Below are 21,613 nucleotides of genomic sequence, written 5' to 3' on the forward strand. Positions count from 1 at the left end.
AGGGACCTCTGCCGTGGCAGAATAAAAATTCCTCTTGCTATTGCATCAACCGTGCTGAGAGTGTTTCTTGGGGCGCCCTCCTCCTTGGTGGGGCTTTAGGGCCCAACACGTGTATGGGTAATTGTTCAGGAACTGAGTACGTGCGCGTGTAGCTGTTAGGTCCTTGGTTCCCAGAGGAGGAGGGGAAGCACTAAGGCACGAAGGCTGAGAGGGTTCAGAAATGGCTTCAGAATTGTCTTAAAGTCTTACACAAGAGCCTTGGTAAAGGTCCCATGGTGAGTGCGTACCAGGAACCAGAGGCTTCCCCTCAGACCAATGACTCATTGCAGAGAACATTTGCCAAATAAAACTGATTGGACAGGAGTGTACTGAGTGGTACGCCAAGGCTCTCAGTATCACTAAGATGAATGGAGAGCTGTGAGAGAGTTGGGAAAGGAGGAGGAGCCAAGAGGTTTTGTTTGCTTGTTTGTTTTGTTTTGTTTAATGGAGACAGGGTTTCTCTCTGTAACAGTCCTAGCTGACCTGGAACTAGCTCTGGTAGACCAGGCTGGTCTTGAACTCACAGAGATCCACCTGCCTTTGCCTCCCAAGTGCTGGGATTAAAGGCGTGCACCACATCACATATTCTGGCAAAGAGGATTTTTTGTTTGTTTGTTTGGTTTGGTTTGGTTTGATTTGGTTTGGCTTGATTTTTTTAAAATTTTCTTTTGGGGGGCTGGAGAGATGGCTCAGTGGTTAAGAGTACTGACTGCTCTTCCAGAGGACCTGGGTTCAATTCCCAGCACCCACATGGCAGCTCACAACTGTCTGAAGATCCAGTTGCAGGGGGTCTGACACCTTCACACCAATGCACATAAAATAAAGTTAAATAAACCATAAAAAATATTTAAAAAAAAATTTTCTTTTGGGTGGATGCTGCAGGGGTGAAGGGCAGATATAGGGAGACTGAGAAATGAGTGGAATTGGGGTTAATGATGTGAAATTCCGAAAGAATCAATAAAAAAATTATGTTAAAACAAAACAAAAACCTGTTAGGAATTCCAGTGTGCACTGAAGACCAGCAAGTTCTGTGTGACCTCCCTGAGGCTCTCGCCCCAGGCTGAGCCTGCTAATGTTAATCCCACCAGTCAAGAATAAGACTACCACCACAGTTTGAAGCCAAATTGGAAGCAAGTTATAATTAAATACTGATCAGATGGATGGACTCTGACCAGGTCCACACCCAGGTTCCTGGGAAGTGGCCTGGAATCACAGTTTGTAGTGGCTTAAGGAGGAAAACCCATAATTCATTGCATTTCCCATCAGGGCCATGCCTCCCCCCCCCCCCCCCCCCCCCCCCCCCCCCCCCCCGCAAGCAGACATCCTAATGCACCTCCATCCTGTGAAACCCCGCCCACATGTGATCGAGCACATTGGTGCAGATGGGTCAAGCAAACTTGTTTAGAGATATGAAAAACGTGTGGGTTGTTCTCTCCCATAAATAACAGCCTCCAGCATCTCAGGCATTATCTGTTCTTGGGCAAGGGCCTTACAGATCAGAAGCATTTTGTTTCATAGATCTCTTAGGCATAATAATTAAAACTTAAAATGTAACTTTAGCTCTCACACTAAGACATTCAGATACCTGTTATGCCCAGATCCACAAAGTCCCCCCCAAACCAACAAGGTTTTGCAAACCTTGTCCCGTATGCAAAAGCAAAGAGCCTTTATTTTATACAAGTTTGCAAACTCAGTCTCTCTGCATGTCCAACATATTGGAATAATGGAGAGCCCCGAGCTCTGTTAGAGTTGGGTTTTTGTGGTAGTAAAATAAAGGTGGAGGTGAGGAATTTCTTTTCTCTTTTTTTAAAAAATATTTATTTATTATGTATACCGTGTTCTGCCTATATGTCTGCCTGCAGGCCAGAAGAGGGCGCCAGATCTCATTACAGATGGTTGTGAGCCACCATATGGTTACTGGGAATTGAACTCAGGACCTCTGGAAGAACAGCCACTGCTCTTAACTGCTGAGTCATCTCTCCAGCCCTCTGAGGTGAGGGATTTCTAAGGTTCAGGACCCCTGATTGGCTAACATTTGTCTAGGGGCGTCCTGGTGCAGGTGTGCTGGAGGGTGATCCTATCTACAGTGGTTGGAATGCTAGGCATTTCCTTTGGATGGTCTGTTCTTGGGTAGTGCTCAGGTAATCTCAGCTTGTGGTTCTTCCTGCAACCGGGTTAAACTACTTTTTTACTCTGGCAGGTGATAATGGTTGGAAGTAAAGAACTTCCTTTGGGTGGTCTGTTTCTATTTAGCTTATCATGGCTGGCTTCTACCATACCTTGTTTCAAAACCACAGCAACAGAAACAGCTGGGTGTGGTTGTGCAAGGCTTTAATACCAGCTATTGGGAAGCAAAGACAGGCAGATGTCAGTGGGTTCAAACTCAGCCTGGTTTACAAATTGAATTTCAGGCCAGCCAGGGCTACACAGTGAGTCTCTGTTTCAAACACCAGAACAAACTTTTTTAAATTTTATATAAACCTATATGTGTGCACATGAGTGTGTGTGTGTGTGTGTGTGTGCGCGCGCGTGTGTGTGTTTAGCTAAGGTTTACTTGTGGAGGTTAGGACAGTTTTGTAGAGTCAGTTCCTATGGGTTTTTGTGATTGAACTTAGATCAAGGCTTTACAGCTAGTGATTTTTACCTGCTAAACCATCTCACTGGCCCTGGTTCAGGATGTATGTATGTATGTATGTATGTATCTATCTATCTATCTATCTATCTATCCTGTGATTAAAGGTGTGCACCACTGAAAGGAAAAGTATCAGGGGGCTCAGGTTCCTCAAGACCAAGTTCTCAGACCAAAGAAGATTTATTTACCCCACCGGGACAGAAGGCAGGGAAAGGAGATGAAGGAAGACAGAGAAGAGGAAGGGAACCAGGGAAAGGGGCCAGAGGTATTTGTCCTAGAGGACAAAGGCCTCTGGAAAGAGAGGAGACAGATATGGCCCATAGAAAAATGGCAGTTTATAAAGGTACAAGAGGAAATCCCATGTTAGGATGAGGTACTTAATTTTAATTGGGCATGTTAATTAGGTGTGCCAAAGGGGGATTTTGATTGCTGGATTTTAATACTTTGTTAGCTGGACCTTGGTAGTCAGCCTCGCGGGGAGGGGTTGGAATGAACCTTGGGGGCTAGTTTCTGGAAAAGCAATCTAACAGTTTGTAGTGAGACAGGGAACTGGGGAGAAGGGCAAGGCCAGCCAGAGCCACGTGCTCGTGTGAACCAGTGTCCCTTCAACCACTATGTCTGGTCCTACTTTATGTCTTTCGGAGAGTGGTTGCTTCAGAATTTACTTGCATAGGATTCGACTCCATCTTCATGCTTGCAGACAAGCCCTTGACCAGCAGAACCGTCCCCCACAACTCTCCTCTGGTTGGTTTTTTTTTTAAAATATTTATTTATTTATTGTGTATACAATATTCTTTCCGCGTGTATGCCTGAAGGCCAGAAGAGGGCACCAGACGTCATTACAGATGGTTGTGAGCCACCATGTGGTTGCCGGGAATTGAACTCAGGACCTTTGGAAGAGCAGGAAGAGCAGGCAATGCTCTTAACCTCTGAGTCATTTCTCCAGCCCCGGTTTGTTTTTTTTTTTTTTTTTTTCTTTTGAGTCAGGGTTTCTCTGTAACTTTGGAGCCTGTCCTAGAACTAGACGAGGCTGGTCTTAAACTCACAGAGATCCTCCTGCCTCCCAACTGCTGGGATTAAAGGCGTGCGCCACCACCGCCCAGCTCTCCTCTGGTTTTTAAGAGGAGATCTTGCTCTGTAGACAAGGATGGCCTCCAAGGTGCAACAGTCCTCTTTCTTGGGCTTTTCCCACAAGCTTGATGAGTTTAGTTCCCAGAACCCAAGTCAAAAAGCCAGTGTGGTGGCTTAAGCCTTTCACCCCAGCGCTGCGGAGGAGGAAATAATAGGGTCCCTTCAGCTTACAGAGCAGCCAAAAGAGCCAAACTGGTAAGCTCCTTGAGTGAAATGAGAGATTTGGCTTTAAAAATAAGGTAAAAAAAGGACTAAGATACCTAATACTAACCTCTGGCCTACACACATGAGCACATGCACACACACACACACACACACACACACACACACACGTGTGTGTGTGGTGGGATATCTTAGTTGTAAAGTGACTACCTAAGTAAGCATGCCTGAAGTGCTGGGCTGAATCCCTATTCCCTTAGCATCTATAGCAATATATACTCTAGGTTAGTAGTTAATCACCTGATATAATGGAACTTGTAGTCACACTAGATATGTTTTCAAGGTCAAACAAAGATATTTTAGATAGACAGGTCATTTTCAAACAATTCAGAGATCTATAGAATATGGCGTTTAAGATCTTTTAATAACCTAGGCTCTTCTTTATTTTTAAAAAATTATTACTTATACATGTTTTGGCTGCATGTATGCTGCAGGCCAGAGGAGGCCACCAGATCTCATTACAGGTGGTTGTGAGCCACCATATGGTTGCTGGGAATTGAACTCAGGACCTCAGGAAGAGCAGCCAGTGCTCTTAACCTCTGAGCCATCTCTCCAGCCCCTTGTTGTTGTTCTTCTTTTTTATTTTTTTCTTTGTTTTTCAAGACAGGATTTCTCTGTAGCTTTGGAGAGCCTGTCCTGGAACTAGCTCTTGTAGACCAGGCTGGCTTCAAACTCACAGAGATCCATCTGCCTCTGCCTCCCGAGTGCTAGGATTAAATGTGTGCCACCACCGCCTGGCTAGATTCTTCATAAGACCTTTCTGCTCCTGGCAGCACCAATCTACTTCAGAGAAGATAATGGGCATTGAAGAAAATCTGCATGGAGTTTACTTTCTTTGTAACAATAGGAAACCACAGGGCAAGAAAATACCCCAGCCTCAACTGCTAATAGTATGTAGTCCTGCTGAGTGGTGGTGGCGGCACTGGCTTTTTAATCCCAGCACTTGGGAAGAAGAGACGGGCGTAACCCTGTGAGTTCAAGGCCAACCTGGTCTACAAGAGCTAGTTCCAGGACAGGACAGGCTCCAAAGCTACAGAGAAACCCTGTCTCGAAAAACAAACAAACCCCATAACAGTATGCTGTCCTAGTTAGACAAGCAGGACACAAAATATCCTGCTTTACAGAGTTGGACTCTAATGTCCAAACCTCTGAGGGAGTTGAAGATTAGATAGTTATAATTTACCAGATGAAGAAAGCAAGTTATGACAGAAAATAAATTAGGTACAACACTTTGGACTTACCAAGATAGGATAGATATGAAATATTTTCTCTGAATTTGTCAAATGCAAATGGACTAGACATTGTTGATGTTTTTATTATCTGTATAATTTTAAACAAAAAGGGGAAATGTAGTGGCATTTCAATAAATAAAGCCTGCCTTAGGATCTGAGAGTAAAATAATCCCACTGGTCAGCCTTATAGATTAGGTAATGGTAAAACACATCTGTAATCTCAGTAGTCACACTTGTTGCCATGGAAACTGGACGTTGCATGCCTTTAATCGCGGTGGTGCAGGCCTTTTATCGCAACTCTAGAGAGGATTATAAAACAGGAGGAAACAGCTCTCAATACACAATCTCATTCTGAGATTCCTGGAGGCAGGATCGCCATTTTGGACTGAGGTGGAGGTAAGAGCCAGCGGCTGACTACTTTGCTTTTCGAATCTTCAGGTTGAACCCCAATTTCTTTCTCTGAGTTTTTATTACTTGTGCTTCATTGCAATACATACATACATGTATGTGTGTATGTGTGTGTGTGTGTGTGTGTATACACATACATTTAAAGGCTAGGTTTTGTTTCATTTTCTTTATTTTTGATGCAGGTCTGGCTGACCTGGAACTTGCTATGTAGACCAAGTCTCTGCCTCTGCCTCCCTAAGTAGTGTGTTTGGTATAAAGACACACATACACATGTATATGGAATGTGCAGGTTTATAGGTTTTATAATGCAGCTGTTATTTCAGTTTGCCAGTATAGGCACATTTTGCCTAACAGTTGATGGGGTTGTGAGAATTTGGACTCTGATTTTTGTTTGTTTATTTGTTTGTTTTGTATTTTGAGTTTCTCTGTGAAGCTCTGGCTATTCTGAAACTCACTATGTAGACTGGGCAGGCCTCTGCCTCCTAAGTACTAGGATTAAAGGGTGGTGTGCCTATACCAACCCCATTTAGGCTCTGATTTTGTTAGTAAATTGATGCTTCTCTTTCTGAGTGAAGGCTAGATCCAAGATAGAGAGATTTTCATTAATGTGTAGGATACAGGGCTGTGAATATGGCTCTGTAGCAGAATTTAGGACATGAAACCCAGTTATTTTCATTTTTTTAAAAGATTTATTTTTTTATTATGTATACAGGGTTCTGCCTACATGCACGCCTCCAGGCCAGAAGAGGGCACCAAATCTCATTACAGATGGTTGTGAGCTGGCATGAGATTTCAGGGAATTGAACTCTGAACCTTTGGAAGATCAGGCAGTGCCATCTGAGCCACCTCTCCTGCCTCCTGTCCCCAGTTTTTAAAGAAAAGATACAAAGTATAAAGTTGGGTGTGTCGATATAGGCCTTAACCCTAACACTTGGGAGTTTGAGGAAAGGGATCAGAAATCCAAGGACATCTTGGACTGTATAATTCCAGGTCAGCCTGAACTGCAGTGAAGGACCCCAACTCATTTTAACTACAGTTATAACGCTCTGCAAAGGTTTTCAGATAGCAAGCTTCATTAAAGGCCTCCGGAGTCAGGGCCTCCAGAGTGCTGAACAAATAACAGGCTTAATTCAGAACCTCCGGAATGCTGAACAAAGATACTTAAAGTTAGAGCCGGGCAACCTTATCTGGCTGCAAGGTAGGAATTTATGGACTAGCCATAGAAACAAGGAAGAGAGGATTGCGAGGCCTGAGTCACGTACAGAGCGGGCCTCTCAAGAGTCAGGGGCTGTGCAATCAGACATCTAGTCACCAGCCAAGCTAGGAAGGCAGGAAGAGATAAGAAAAACAGGTAGCACAATCCCCTCCTTGGTATCCAGGTGGGTCTGGACAACCCCCTCCTTGGTATTTAGGTAAAAGGTCAGGAATGTGCCACTCAGCTTAGCCTTATTTAAATTGACCAATGAAATGAAAGCTTTTTTGCTTCTGTACCCGCGCTTTTGCTCTCCTATAAGAACCCCTCATCCCCAACTTGCGGGCGCGCAAGTCTTCCAGAGACTTGTAGCCCCAGGTACCTGCGTATCCATCCAATAAACCTCCTGCTGTTTGCATCCGGCTGCGTGTTTTCAACTGATCTTTGGGCATGGGGTCTCTCCCGAGGGAAGACGCCCACGGGAGTCTTTCATCAGGAGATCCTGTGTCAAAAGAATTCAATACCCCACCCCCAAAAACCGGGAAAAAAAATACAGGGTACAGTTAGGGAGAAGGGAGGTCAGTGATGAGGATTGATGAGGACTAGGTCCATAGTAATCTGAGAATAGTTTTTTTTTTCCTGTAACCAGATAATATTAAGATATATTTTATGGGAGTTGGAGAGATGGCTCAGTGGTTAAGAACATTGGCTGCTCTTCCAGAGTACCCAGGTTCTGTTCTCAGCCCCCACATGGCAGCTCACAACTGTTTGTAACACCAGTTCCAAGGATCTGACATCTTCTCACAGGCGTACATTCAGGTAAAAACACCAATCAATGCATATAAAAATAAAAAAATTAAATTATTTTTAAAAAGATATATTTTATGGATAAATTAAACAAATATTCCTGAACTGAAATTTCATTCAGTTTTGTTTATTTTGAAGCACGGTCTCATGCAGCCCATGATGGCCTCATACTTCCTGTGCAATGGATGACAGGCATGAGAAAGAAAAGTGTTAAGTTTTCACTTGTTTTGTGTGTGTGCACTTGTGTGTGCACCTTTCTGCCACAGTACATGTGCGTCAGCCAGAGGACAGCTAGAAGGAATTGGTTCTCCCTCCACACGGTTCCTAGAGATTAAACTCTGCTCATTATCAGCCTTTGCAGCAGGAGTCTCTCACCAGTTCTTGCTTAGACTCTAAGTTCTCCTGCCTCACTTCCTTCCTACGTGATGGAGTCACAGGTGAGCACCACTACATCTAGTTATTTGGTGCCTGTGGCAAACCTAGAGCTTCGTGCTTCGTGCATGCTAGTGATGCATGCTACCGTCTGCTAGATCCCCAGCCCTAAAAAAGAAAATCGTTTTTTTTTTTTTTTTTTTTTTTTGAGACAGGGTTTTTGAGACAGTCCTGGTTGTCCTGGAACCAGCTCTTGTAGACCAGGCTGGCCTCAAACTCACTGAGATCCACCTGCCTCTGCCTCCCAAGTGCTGGGACTAAAGAACTGTACCACCACCACCCAGGTTGGAAAAATTTTACTGTATAGTTCTGGCACACCCTTTGTAGACTAGGGTGGCATCAAATTTACAGAGATCTGCCTACCTCTGCCTCCGATGTGCTGGGATTGAAGATGTGAGCCACCATTGTTCTGCTCAGAAAATTCTTTCCTTCTTTCTTTCTTTCTTTCTTTCTTTCTTTCTTTCTTTCTTTTTGGTTTTTTTGTTTGTTTGTTTTCCCAGACAGGGTTTCTCTATAGCTTTGGAGCCTATCCTGGAACTAGTTCTTGTAGACCAGGCTGGCCTCAAATTCATAGAGATCTGTCTGCCTCTGCTTCCCGAGTGCTGGGATTAAAGGTGTGTGCCAAAATAAATAAATAAATAAATAAAGGCGTGTGTCACCACCGCCTGGCCAGAAAAATCTTAATACATAGCCCTGGCACTCCCTTTGTAGATTAGGGTGGCATTGAATTTACAGACACCTGCCTGCCTCTGCCTCTGATGTGCTGTGATTAAGGGCATGAGCCACCACACCTAGCCTTATATATATTCTTGAGACAGGGTCTGGGGCAGCTCAGGACTACCTGCATAATCAAATACTGGAAATCTGAACCACCATAGTAAAAAAAAAATTCGCAATATTTTTTTGTTTTTGTTTTTTGAGAAAGGGTTTTTCTGTGTAATAGCCCTGGCTGTCCTGGTACTCTTTATAGATCATGCTGGCCTTAAACTCATAGTGATCCTGCCTCTGTCTTCTAAGTGCTGTGATTCGGAAAGTGCGTTACCACGCTTGGCGGTTGAAATAATTTTTTAAAAGTTTATTTATTTATTTATTTAATTATGTATACAGTGTTGTGTTTGCATGTATTCCTGCAGGCTAAAAGAGGGCACCAGATCTCATTAAGGATGGTTGTGAGCCACCATGTGGTTGCTGGGAATTGAACTCAAAACCTCTGGAAGAGCAGCCAGTGTTCTTAACCATTGAGCCATCTCTCCAGCCCTTGAAATAATTTTTTAACTTCTTTTTAGATTTATTTTATTTTTGTTAATGTCTGTGTGTGAAGGCATGTGCACACGAGTGCAGGAGCCCTGGAGTCCAGAGGAAGGCCTCAGATCTTCTGTGCCTGGAGTTATAGGTGGTTGTGAGCTTCCCAATGGGGCTCATCAAACTCAAGTCCTCTGAAAGAGTAATAACAGCGCTCTTAACCACTGGGCCTTCTCTCCTGTCCCAAGGCCTAATATTTTTAATAGTTAAAAAAAAAAAATCAAGCTTTTGTCGGCAGAGTTCCTAATCAAAGTTACAATTCTGGTCCGTTTAATCCAAGACAGTTCTGCAATGTAGGCACTGTTCCGCTCCTTTCACAATGCTCAAAGAACTAAGGCAGTCTCCACAAAGCCCTGCAAAGAACCTGGCTAGAGAGCAAACGCCACCACCAGAGATTAAAAGACCCCCTTCACCACAACAACCTGCAGCGTCCGAGGTTTCCTCTACCCCCCCCCCCCCAACATCAGCGCGCCTGCGTCTCCCACCGTGACGTCGGCGGCGCCCCGCCCCCTCCTGGAACGCGGAGCGGCCGAGCGGGCGGGCGGCCATTTTGTGAGGCGGCATCGGAGGTGCTTGGCTGCAGTGGGCTCCGGGAAGCCGTTCGGGCTGGGGCTATCGGCCGCGGGGCTGAGGCACTCGCACGGGGGGTAACTCGGGTCTGGGTTCTGGTGCCGCGCAAGCTCTCCCCGGTAAGACTCCCGCAGCCCCGGAACGGGCGGGGCTGTGCGGGGCTCGAGCCGCCTCCTTGGTGCCCCGGGGCGGGGCCTTCCCAGGCCTCGGAGCCCGCGGCCGCGAGCGACCTACACAAAGGGGTCGCTCCGAGGCTGCGGGGGTCCTGGGGTGCGGCTCATATTCTGCGGCCTCCGAGGATGCGAGAGGTGGAGCCGGCGTACCGATTTGGGGACGAGGCGGTAGTGGGGACGCCCCGGTGGTCTTGAGAGGGCAATCGGCCAGCCTTTGATGACCCCGCGGCCTGCGACCTACTACCCGGGCGAGGTGGCCGGGAAGGGGGGGGGGTTTGCGATGAAAACGCCTGCACGCAGGATGGAGAAGGTTTCCTGGGCTTCAAACGGGACCGAGGTTTTAACTCGCACCTCTGCCCCGAAGTAAAGAGGTTCCAGCGGCCTCTGGCCAGCAAAAGGCGACTACGTTAGGGTCACCTAGTGGAGAACCTTTCCTGGAAGACCGGGAACCAGTCACCTTCAGGACTTGAGGGTGCAGGGGCTTGCAGTGCTTCCTACGTCCAGCGCTGAGGAGGGGCCTCCTAGGGAGTGTAGGGAATTCTGGAGCCGCCCTGTAGCTAAGGAGGAGGTGGGGAAGTCATGAGAATTGTAGCAAGCATGGCAGGTCCTTGGTCCCCAAATAGGGAAGGGGCTGTTACCTGCTGCACCTTCCCTGCACCTTTGGGGAGGAGCCTCAGGGAGGAGGGTGGCTGCCTTAGCTGTCTGAAGGTTGGTGGCGCTAGTTTGCAGCCGCGTGAAATAGGTGGGGGAAGGCCTTTTAGGAGCTGCAGTTTAGTAATGGGGGAGGGATAGAGTAAGGTAGCGGGTTTGGCTGCCCGTTGGTAAGCGAGTGGGCTCGTGTGTGTATTTTATAGTGAAAAGTTTGAAGGACTCCCGTGTGGTCTACTCAGGGTTAATTCAGTGCAAATGATTAATTCATTCTGGTAGAAAGTGTTTGTAGAGAATTGCAGGCTGTGTTGCAGCATTCTGGGTCCTAAAGCCTTCTTGACGCCTAGATTCGCAGATGTCTGTGTGTGCAGTTGGCAGGAATCGTCTGATGGTCTTTAAGATTAAGTTGATGCCAGTCTTCATAACCTGGCGGGAAAAACTAGGATGGTAACTGAAGGAAGAGATTGAGTGGATTTTCTTCAGGCTTCTTGGATAAGTGTCAAATGTAATTTTTGGTGAACCTCAGTCTTAAAAAATAAAAGTTGTTCGGGACCTTGGTAACCAGCGTATACTGCAACTGTTAAAGAGCATTTGCAGTTGGAAAAAGTTCTACAAAAATTTTATTAAAATTAATAGAAATATAAAACTGATGTACTTGTATTTGAAATTTGTAACTTTTGTCGAGATGGAGACTTGGATTTGGTGGAAAGTGATTGTGTCTGGACATTTTTCTAAGGATACTAAAAGTTGGAAGAACTGTTCACATAACTTGATGCAATTTTTGAAGGAAATGTTTGTGTTTAGGTGAGTTCACAAGGCTTAGTGTGTATTGGGTAGTTTATCAAAATGTGTTGCATTTTTATATCATTTTATGCTTGATTAAATGTTGGTCACTCTGGGTTGGAATGTATAATTTCACTTTTATGTTTAAATCTGTCAGGTGAATATGTGATGCTTTAGAAACCACTGGTTATTGTTCTAGGCTTTTAGCAATACACTGTAGGCTTCTTTTACTCTTTTGTGACATGTTGAATGTTTTGATCGACTGCATATTGAAAGTTTTGGACTTCTTGATACTGTTTTTAGGTATAAAACTTCATTTTTATACTTGTGCTTTATACCGCGGGTCAGATACTAGAATCCAGTGCCAGCATTAATATAGTCTTACTCCGGTTTGCAGAAAGTCACGCCACTGTTTGATTTGTGGAAGTTTGATTGTTTTTTGTTTGTTCCTCATTGGAGATAGAATCTTGTTAGGTAACTTAGGCTGACATTGAACTATTAAGCGTCTGGAGTCACTGGGATAGTAATTGGCTGGCAATATTTAGTTTGAATAAATGATTTCTTCTGAGAATGTTGTTAGTAATTGATTGCGCAATGTATACTTTTAGAAATCTCTCCCTAAAAATGCAGTGTCCAATTTAAAATCTAACTCATAGCTTACTTTTAGTTTTTTATTGTATGGGTGTTTTGCCTACATGTATGTCTTACATTTCATGTTCATGCCTGCTGAACTCAGAGGCTATAAGAGCTGGTGTCAGATCTCATGGAACTGGAGTTATAGATGGTTGCTGGGATTGAACGTATGTCCTCTGGAAAAGCAGCCTATTCAGTCTCACCAGCCCTAGTCTATATATTTATTCTTAATTAATAAAACTTATAAAAATGAATGCTTGCTTAAAGTCTTTGGTTAGAGACTACACAGAAAATAGAATTTCACTTGTAGTTCTAGCGGTTTCACTACCAACCACCTATGTACCCTTTGCTTTGCTGAGTTTTAAGTTTAAAGTCACAGTGAAAGTAGATGTGGTTAGTTAGGCTAGAAACAGTATTTTTTGTTTTGAAGTATAAATGAATTAAAAAGGACTTTTTTGTTGGAATCAATAATAACAATATTAAAATCTTTTTGGCAGGAGGGGCATCTTATTTCAAATGTCTTGATTTACTGCCTCTGAGTACTAAATAGGAAGTTAATGTGAAAATTTAGTATCATATGTTTTTATCAGTGTCAGAAGATTGTATTAATAAAAATGGTCACAGGATCTACAATGTGTTTTATTTGGTGATGGGGACAAACTCTAGGGGATGAAGTGTGGTTTGGTGGTGTCTATGATGCGATTACACTGCTGAAAACATTGTGCCTGTTGTAATAGAAACTTTGTTGCTGGTCTCTGAGGTGACTATTTCAGGGGTTATTGGGATTTTCTTTCTTTTGGATCTTAAGTATGTAGCTCTGCTTTACCCTGATTCCTGTAAAGATTGATGTCTGATGAAGAGTGGACAAGCTGTGGTTTTAGTTTATACCTTTATAAACTTTTAGGTTATATCTTAGCAATGGAAAGGTTTGTTGATGGACATTTTACCATGAAGTTTCAAATAATTGGCATGGTTGGTAAATAAAGTTTATTTCGTCAAGCTGGGCAGTAATGGCACATACCTTTAATCCCAGCGCTTGGGAGGCAAAAGCAGGTGGATCTCTGTGAGTTTGAGGCCAGCCCGGTCTACACGAGCTAGTTCCAGGACAGGCACCAAAGCTATAGAGAAACCTTTCTAGAAAAAACCAAAAAAAAGGTTTATCTAGTCATAATATGCAAATGCTTATAATTTATGTTTGTATCTTATATCTGTTGTATTGAAGCAACATCTGTTAGGAAATGAAGTGAAAAATACACTAAAAAAGGTTGTTTAGTCTTTTAAACTATGTCAACGAATCATTGGCAAACTGGGGTTAGTTTTCTTTTTGCCTGTCCCTATACTTTATATGTATATAAAAATGTGTATGTTTATGAGTCTCTCTGTGTAGTCCAGACCAACCTCAAACTCTCATTCTTTTCCTTCCACCTCCTAAGTGCTGTCATTGCATATGCACATTGTCTAGCTACGATACCTATTTTTGAGACAGGGTCACACTGTGTGGCCCTGGCTGTCCTGGAACTTCTTCTATAGACAAGGCTGGCTTCGAACTCTGGACATCCACCTGACTGTATCTGGGAGCTTTGGGATCAAAGGCACATACCGCCACATATGGTCTAATACTTTTTTTTTCATAATTTTTTTTTACTCATGTGCTTTCAAAGTTTACCAGAGCTTCAGGTGAGTGGGATAGATTTTTTTTTTAAGTTTTCGTATCTTATGTTCAATTCATTTTAGCACATAGGAGTAAGCAGACTCTTAGAAAACAGTGCTACCTCTACCTCTGTTGTTTGTGGTCTTGGGGCTAGAGAGATTGTTTAGCAGTTTTTATATATATGTATTCTTCCAGAAGACCAGGGTCAATTCCCAGAACTTAAATGATAGCCCAGAGCCTTATGTACCACCAGTTCCAGAGGATATGGCTCCCTCTTCTGGCCTCCGCCAGTATTTTGTGTATGTGATGTAGGTATGTTTATACACATAAAATAATAGAGATAGTTTTTTGAACTGATAAAAATAACTGGTCTTTACAAAGTGAGGAGTTGAAATAAAAGTGCCGCAGTTTTCAGTTTCCATTTGCCTTACTTGTGAAGGACAAGCTGTGATAAAAAAGGTTCTGTAGTTTGTTATTTAGCCCTGATGTGTGGGTGGTGTGGCACACACCTTTCATCCCAGCACTCAGGAGGCAGAGGCAAGTGGAGCTATGTGCATTTGAAAGCAGCCTGGTCTATAAAAGTGAGTTCCAGGACTTAAAAAAACCAAAAGCGGGGGGGGGGGGGGGGGGGGGGCTGGAGAGATGACTCAGCAGTTAAGAACATTGCCTGCTCTTCCAAAGGTCCTGAGTTCAATTCCCGGCAACCACATGGTGGCTCACAACCATCTGTAATGAGGTCTGGTGCCCTCTTCTGGCCTGCAGGCACACATCCAGACAGAATATTTTATAAATAATAAATAAATAAATATTTAAAAAAAACCCAAAAGCCCCAATATGTATAATTCTCCTTGGTATAGGGATGCATCCGATAGTGTGGTACTTGGATTACACAAATTGAACTACACATTTGCTGAGATCAGATGGGTTTTCAACATTTCTTGATGTAATAAGAATTTTCCTTCTTAAATTCTTGGAACCTTGTAGATATAGGGCGTTCCCTTTGGGCGTAACCGGCTGACCTAAATTTATCCTTCTATGGGTAGACATGTGATGTCTTGTGTCTGAAAAGGGGAAAAAAAAAACCATTAGGAACCTCAGTTCCCTACTATGTGGAAGATATGCCCCAGGCCCATACCTTCTGTTTTGTTCCTATTTTCTTTCTTTCTTTTCTTTTTTCTTTTTTCTTTTTTCTTTCTTTCTTTCTTTCTTTCTTTCTTTTTTTTTTTTTTTTGAGACAGGATTCTCATTATATCGTGACTGGGCTTGAATTCCCTATGCAGTCTATGCTGGTTTTGAACTCAGGACAGGCTCCACAGCTATGCAGAGGAACCCTGTTTCCAACCCCCCCCCAAAAAAATTTTTTTTGTTTTATTTTTTGGTGATAAAAATTACTGCTGTGGCTTGCTTGATCTCAAATAATTTAGCAGTATCATTCAGATAAGTAGTTTTGTTGGTAATCTTAGTATGAGAGAGTGGGTAGGGTTTTCTTTTATTCTCTGAAGTTAAAGATGGCTGTTTGAAACTGGTTTAGTGTATAAATCTGGAAGCATGAGGATCCTAGAGTTCATGTAAAGAGAAAAGAGATAGTGACATCTGTCACTGCAGTGCTCCTATGGGGAGATGGGTGGTAGAGACAGTCCTGGGAAGTTCACGGACCAGCTAGCCTAAAGTATTGCCGCTGGAAAAAAAAAAAAGCCATTTCTCAAGGTGGAAGGCAAGTACTGAAAACCAAGATCTTCTTCTGACACCCCCCAGACAGAGTTTCTCTGTGTAGCCCTGGCTGTCCTGGAAACTAACTTACTCTGTAGACCGGGCTGGCTTCAAACCAGGAGATCCACTTGCCTCTGCCTCTCAAGTGCTGGGATTCAAGGCATGGACCTCCACCGCCCAGCAGATTTTTATCACTAGTTTAAAAAATGGTATACATGCTTTATAATTCCAGCATGGGCTACAGTGTGAGACCTTTCCCCAAAACAAACTTTCAGTGAGTCTTGGTGGCACATACCTGTAATCTAGCCACTTGAGTGGAGACAGGAGAATCAGCTACTTAGTGAGTTTTGAGACTAGGTTGAAGTACCTGAGACTTGTCCCCCAAACAAAATGAACAACTCGTATATTTGAGCCAAAAGCATCACCAGCCTGATTTAAAAAGTAAAATAAAATAATAGGGCTGATAAGGTGACTCAACTTATTTCCAAGCCTGATGATCTGAGTTCCAGCCCTGGGACCCACATTGTAGAAGGTGAGAACCAATTTTCAGAGTTGTGTAATTTTCACATGCATTCTGTGGCATGCACAGATGTGCACACACATTACATGCATACTTACATACAGTAAATTGAGAAATTTGAAATAAAATGTTGAACTGAGGATAGAGCTCAGTGGTAGAGGGCTTGCCTAAAATATATTAGGTTTTCTTCAGTTGAGGACTGCTTTCACCCTCTCCCCTCCAAAAAAGGTTAATTAAAAATATATTTTAAAATGATCTTTTAAATATAATTAGGGGGCTGAAGAGAGGGCTCAGCACTGGCTGCTCTTCTAGAGGATCTGGGTTTGATTTCCAGCACCCCAGTAGCGGCTTACAGCTGTGTGTAGCACCAGTCTCGGAACCTGAAGCCCTCTTCTGGCCTCTAGGTGCCAGGCGTGCACATGGTGCACAGACATAAATACATAAGTACAGCCATACACATAAAAACATTGAATTAAAAGAATACAGTCGGTTGTCTGTATTGCTTGTGAATTGTTAGTAGCTTCACTATAGTTTGGAAGAAATTATTCTGAAAGATAAGTACCCTTCTACCCTGTCTGTGCTTTTTAAAGTATTATTGTATTATTATGTACTATGACATTAGCTGGAGAAATATTTTTGAGACAGAGTTGCTGTAGGCTTAGGTTGCACTTAGAACTCAGTATGTAGCCCAGGTTAGTCTCAGGCTTAGTAGTGTTTTAGTCCTGCCTCCTTGTGCTAAGGTTACAGATATGCTTTAGACAATTTTTTAAACAAGGGTTTTTGGAATTATGTTGAAAGAAAGCGCGTGTGTTGAATATAGTGGAATCAATGCTCAAGAGACAGAACTTGTATTTCAGTTGTATTGTGATCTGTGATATTTTGATGCAAGGGTAATATATTTGAAAGAGTAATTGCAGTGGCTTCTGTGAGTATCCCCGACCTGATGACAGTTTGTCCAGAAATTGCTCTGTGTAAATTTGTGCTTTTTCATCAGATGTTTGATGAAAACTTAAGAAAATAAGTTGAGGTTGAACATATATGGAATTTTCTGAATTATAAACATTAAGTAATAAAAAGCAATTACCATTAGAAGCTGAGCTTTAGTACTATTTTTATATTTATTTTTTTGGCTATATGGCATATTTTTTATATAAATACCTGATGGCATAGTCTTGATAGAATGGTTCTCAGACTTGAAAGCAGTATCAAGTTAAAAATGTGTGGGACTTTGGTATCTCTTTCCTTAAAAAAAAAAAAACCAAAAAACTGTACATTCTTATGCAGTACTCCACTGGTTTCATACTTACTCTCCTTCATAATGTACAGTTCAGTGTGGCCTGTGCGTGTTTTGTTTCCTGCATTGATTTTTGCCTCCATTTATTCTCTATTGCAGTCTAAAAGTTGGTTTTAATTGGTTGCCCACAGGATTGACTTGGCCTCTACTTCTTAAGAAAATACATCTCTTGTTTTACAAGGTAAGAGATTTTTGAATAGGCTTATTTTTATACAAAATAAAATGAGATATCGTATTAAGAAATACGAAAGTAGATGTAGTAACCTGTGTGCTTGTGTGTGTATGTGTGTGTTAGAAGCATATCTGGGGGAGAGGGTGGAATGAGTGTTTGCTTCCTCTGAGAGTCTAGACAGTAAGCTTTGCGCCCTCCCCTGTAGCATTACAGATGGATGGTAAATACAGTGCTCCTTGGTATGGTTATTAATATTCCCTAGAAATACAGGAATAGATGTTAGGTGATAGTTTACAGAGTATGAATTTTAAACCTTAGCAATTGAATTTAACTTTTTGTTGAAGGGAACAAGCTAGACTCAAGTTCAGGTTAAGGTTTCCTGTTGTGCAGATACTTAGTAGCAGAGTAACAGATGCCACTTCATGCTTTTCAAAACCTCACAATGTTTCTTGTCAGATAGCTTTAGGAGCAAGTCTTGTACTCTGCTTGGTTTGATTCTCCAGCCCTTTTCCAGCTGGCAATTTTGTGCAGGTTATTAATAATTGAAATGTTTTTGTGGATGCATTGTACTGAAGACTTAATTAATCTCTTAATATGGTTTAGAAATTTACTGTGAATGTCATTTAGACTTGTGATTAATCTGTGTTCTTGGGACTCTTTCAAGTTCTCATCTTATTTTTTATTTATTTATTTATTTTGTATACAATATTCTGTCTTTGTGTATGCCTCAGTCTAGAAGAGGGCACCAGACCCCATTACAGATGGTTGTGAGCCACCATGTGGTTGCTGGGAATTGAACTCAGGACCTTTGGAAGAGCAGGCAATGCTCTTAACCTCTGAGCCATCTCTCCAGCCCCCTCATCTTATTCTTTAATTGCAAACTGCTTCTCAGTACTTAGTATCTGCTTCAGTATCTTAGAAGTATCTAAGAAGTATCTTAGAAGTATCTGCTCAGTACTTAGAAGTATCTGCTTCTCAGGTTTTGAATACTTGACTTCTGTATGAAGTTTTCTCTATAGAAAGTGATGGAACTTTTTTTAAAAAATTAAACAGAGTCCCATCACAATTTGCACTTAAATATTTCATACTCAGTAAGAAATGTGAACTTGACTCAGTTATTTGGAAATGATCTGATAAACTTTCATATTGCCTACTAAATAGATAATCGAGAAAGTCTATTTGTGATATTTATTTCTTTTTTAGTTGTGTGTGTGTGTGCTTGCGTGTGCTCGCAGTGACACATGTGAAAGTCATAGGACAGCTTGCCAGAGTCAGTTGTCTCTTTGTACCTGAGCCGTCTTACCAGCCCTCTTGTTAACTCTTGAAGTCCATATATGAAAAGCTTTACTCACCCACCCGTTTTCAGTGCTTTATGATAGTCTTATAGAATATTCTCTCTTTGCTAGTCTTTCATTCTTGATTAAATTTGAAGATTGCTTTTTATCTTTGTATAATTGTGTGAGAACTAGGGGAATAAGTCAGTTGGTGAAGTATTTGCTTAGCAAGCACAACTTGGTTAAATTTCCAGTATCACATAAACTGGGTATTAGGTAGTACATCCCAGCACTGAGGAGATGAAGGTAGGAGGATCCAGAAATTGAGGGCCGTTTGTTTATACAACCAGTGTAAGAGACCCTCTCTCAGAAAAGGAAGTCATACTTGCGTAGTCAAAGAGACGAGAGACCAGACAAACCAGTAAGAATGTTAACAGGCAGAATTTGTCATTATTTCATTGTTCTACTTGTGTCCTAAGATGCAAAGGCCAGTGACTCTTAATTGTCTATAATAGAATGTGATTCTCAATATCCCGTTTGATTGTTTGTTTGAGTTTTGAAATCTCTTCAGATATAGTAAACAGTGAGGTGGACTTTTTTGGTTTTGGTTGTTCAAAAAGTTTTAAAATAGAACATATAACCAGTAATGATGGTATACCTTTTGATCACAGCACCTAGGAGGCAGAGGCAGGTGGATCTCTGTGAGATGGAGGACAGCTTGGTCTCCTTAGGAAGTTCCAGGTTTTCTGAGGCTACCTATTAAGATCATGTCTCAAAATAAACAGAGAGGATAGGAAGTGAGTGAATAAGTGAGTGTGTGTGGGTGTAGGTGTGGGTGTGTGGGTGTGTATAGAAACAAATAGGAAAAAAACCTCAACTATCAAAACCAAAGAATATATTTCTATTTTTTATAGTAATTATAATATTGTGATTCAATTAGACTTTATTACACTAAATTAGGGTTTGTACATTGACAAATTGCTTCCATTGGTTTGCATAAGCCTTAGAATTTATAGCAGTCAACCTTGTCCTTTCTAATGTTCTTACATGAGAAGTAATTAAACCAGATCTCATACAATTAAAATTTGCCTGAGGCCTCAGAACCAGTTTAATAGGATTATGTTTAAAACATGATTGATCATATTAGTTTTAAATTATCATTTTTCTAATCCCCTAATTTTGATTCCCATCCTTTTACTAAAGTAGAAAACAGTAAAACTGAAATGCAACCAGGCGGTAGTGGCACACACCTTTAATCCCAACATTCTAGAGGCAGAGGCATGCAGGTCTCTGTGAGTTTGAGGCCAGCCTGGTCTACAGAGTGAGTTCCAGGAGAGAAACCCTGTCTTGAAAAATGAAACAAAATTAAAAAACCAAAATATTGAATTGCTAATGCTACCAGGTACCACAATGGCAACAGGAACAATCAGTCAATAAATGTTGAATGGAAAGAGGGCCTGCTTTTGGTACTAGGCCCCACTGCTAGCTTACACCCGAAATAATCACACAGAAACTGTATTCCTTTAAACACTGCCTGACCCATTAGTTTTAGCCTCTTATTGGCTAACTCTCACATCTTGAATCAACCCATTTCTAATAATCTGTATAACACCCCGGGATCATGGCTTACCAGGAAAGATTCTAACCAGGGTCAGTCTCAGGCAGGAGCTTCATGGCAGCTCACTGTCCTTCCCAGTATTCAGTTCTGTCTACTCTGCCTACCTAAGTGCTGCCCTATCAAAAGGCCAAGGCAGTGAAAGCAACACATAGACAGAAGAACCTCCTACACCAAATAAATATTTGAAAATCTTGAAACCAGATTCAAACTTGGGTGGAACTTTTAAAAATTATTTAGATAAATTTTTTAAAAAAGATTTAAATTATGTATGTCTTTGGCTTTGTACACATGAGTGCAGATACTTGTACAAGCCAGATGAATGAGATCCCCTGGGGCTGAAGTTAAAAAGCAGCTGTATGCCTCCTTGGACCTGAACTCTGGTTCCTTAGAAGAGCAGTTTAAGCTCTGCTCAGCTATCTTTTTTTTTTTAAGAAAAATTTATTTATTTATTTATTTATTTATTTGTTTATTATGTATACAATATTCTGTCTGTGTGTATGCCTGCGGCCAAGAAGAGGGCACCAGACCCCATTACAGATGATTGTGAGCCACCATGTGGTTGCTGGGAATTGAACTCAGGACCTTTGGAAGAGCAGGCAATGCTCTTAACCTCTGAGTCATCTCTCTAGCCCCTCAGCTATCTTTCTACCCCTATTTTAAAATTTTATTTTTATTTCATGTGTACGAATGGTTGCCTATGTGTATGTGTATGTACCTGGCAAAGCCAGAAGAAAGAGTTGAAACCCCTGAACTATGTGTTTGTGAGCTACTATACTATATAGATGCTGGGAATTAAGCATGGGTCCTTTGTAGGAACAAGTGATCTTAATCACTGAACCATCTCTCCAGTCCCCTTATTATTTTGAAGCGGTTTCATATTGCTCAGGCTGACCTTAAATTGGCTGTGTAACCAAGTAGTCAAGTATGAATTTAAACTGATCCTCTTATGACCAACTCTCCCATGCTAGGACTGCAGGTATATGCCTCCATACTCAGTACCCAGTTAATGGGGTGATGGGATTGAACCAAAATCCTCATGGATGCCAAGCACTTTACCAACTAAGCTACATTTCCAGCTCATATTGTTGCTACACTTTTTTTTTTTTTGCTACAGTATCTCACCATTTAGCTCTACCTGTCCTGGAACTCACTGTAGACCTCAGATTTACAGAT

At 42.0% G+C, this 21,613-nt stretch overlaps 1 protein-coding gene across 4 annotated transcripts in view; it reads left to right on the forward strand.

The window, feature by feature from the left end:
* The first annotated feature begins 9,924 nt into the window (after nucleotides 1-9,924).
* Nucleotides 9,925-21,613, forward strand: part of Cpne1 (copine 1) — a 41,648-nt gene continuing 29,959 nt past the window's right edge. Inside the window, exons 1-2 of one of the 4 annotated variants that reach the window (XM_087911075.1) lie at nucleotides 9,993-10,083; nucleotides 17,508-17,557. The gene's annotated coding sequence lies outside the window, so the exon portion shown is untranslated. Of the gene's footprint in view, nucleotides 10,084-17,475; nucleotides 17,558-21,613 lie in introns of all 4 variants that reach the window. The other 3 variants (XM_087911073.1, XM_087911076.1, XM_087911074.1) reach the window with 3 other exon arrangements.

The sequence above is a fragment of the Myodes glareolus genome, chromosome 10, assembly GCF_982192425.1.
Source record: "Myodes glareolus chromosome 10, mMyoGla1.1, whole genome shotgun sequence".
NCBI lineage: Eukaryota > Metazoa > Chordata > Mammalia > Rodentia > Cricetidae > Myodes > Myodes glareolus.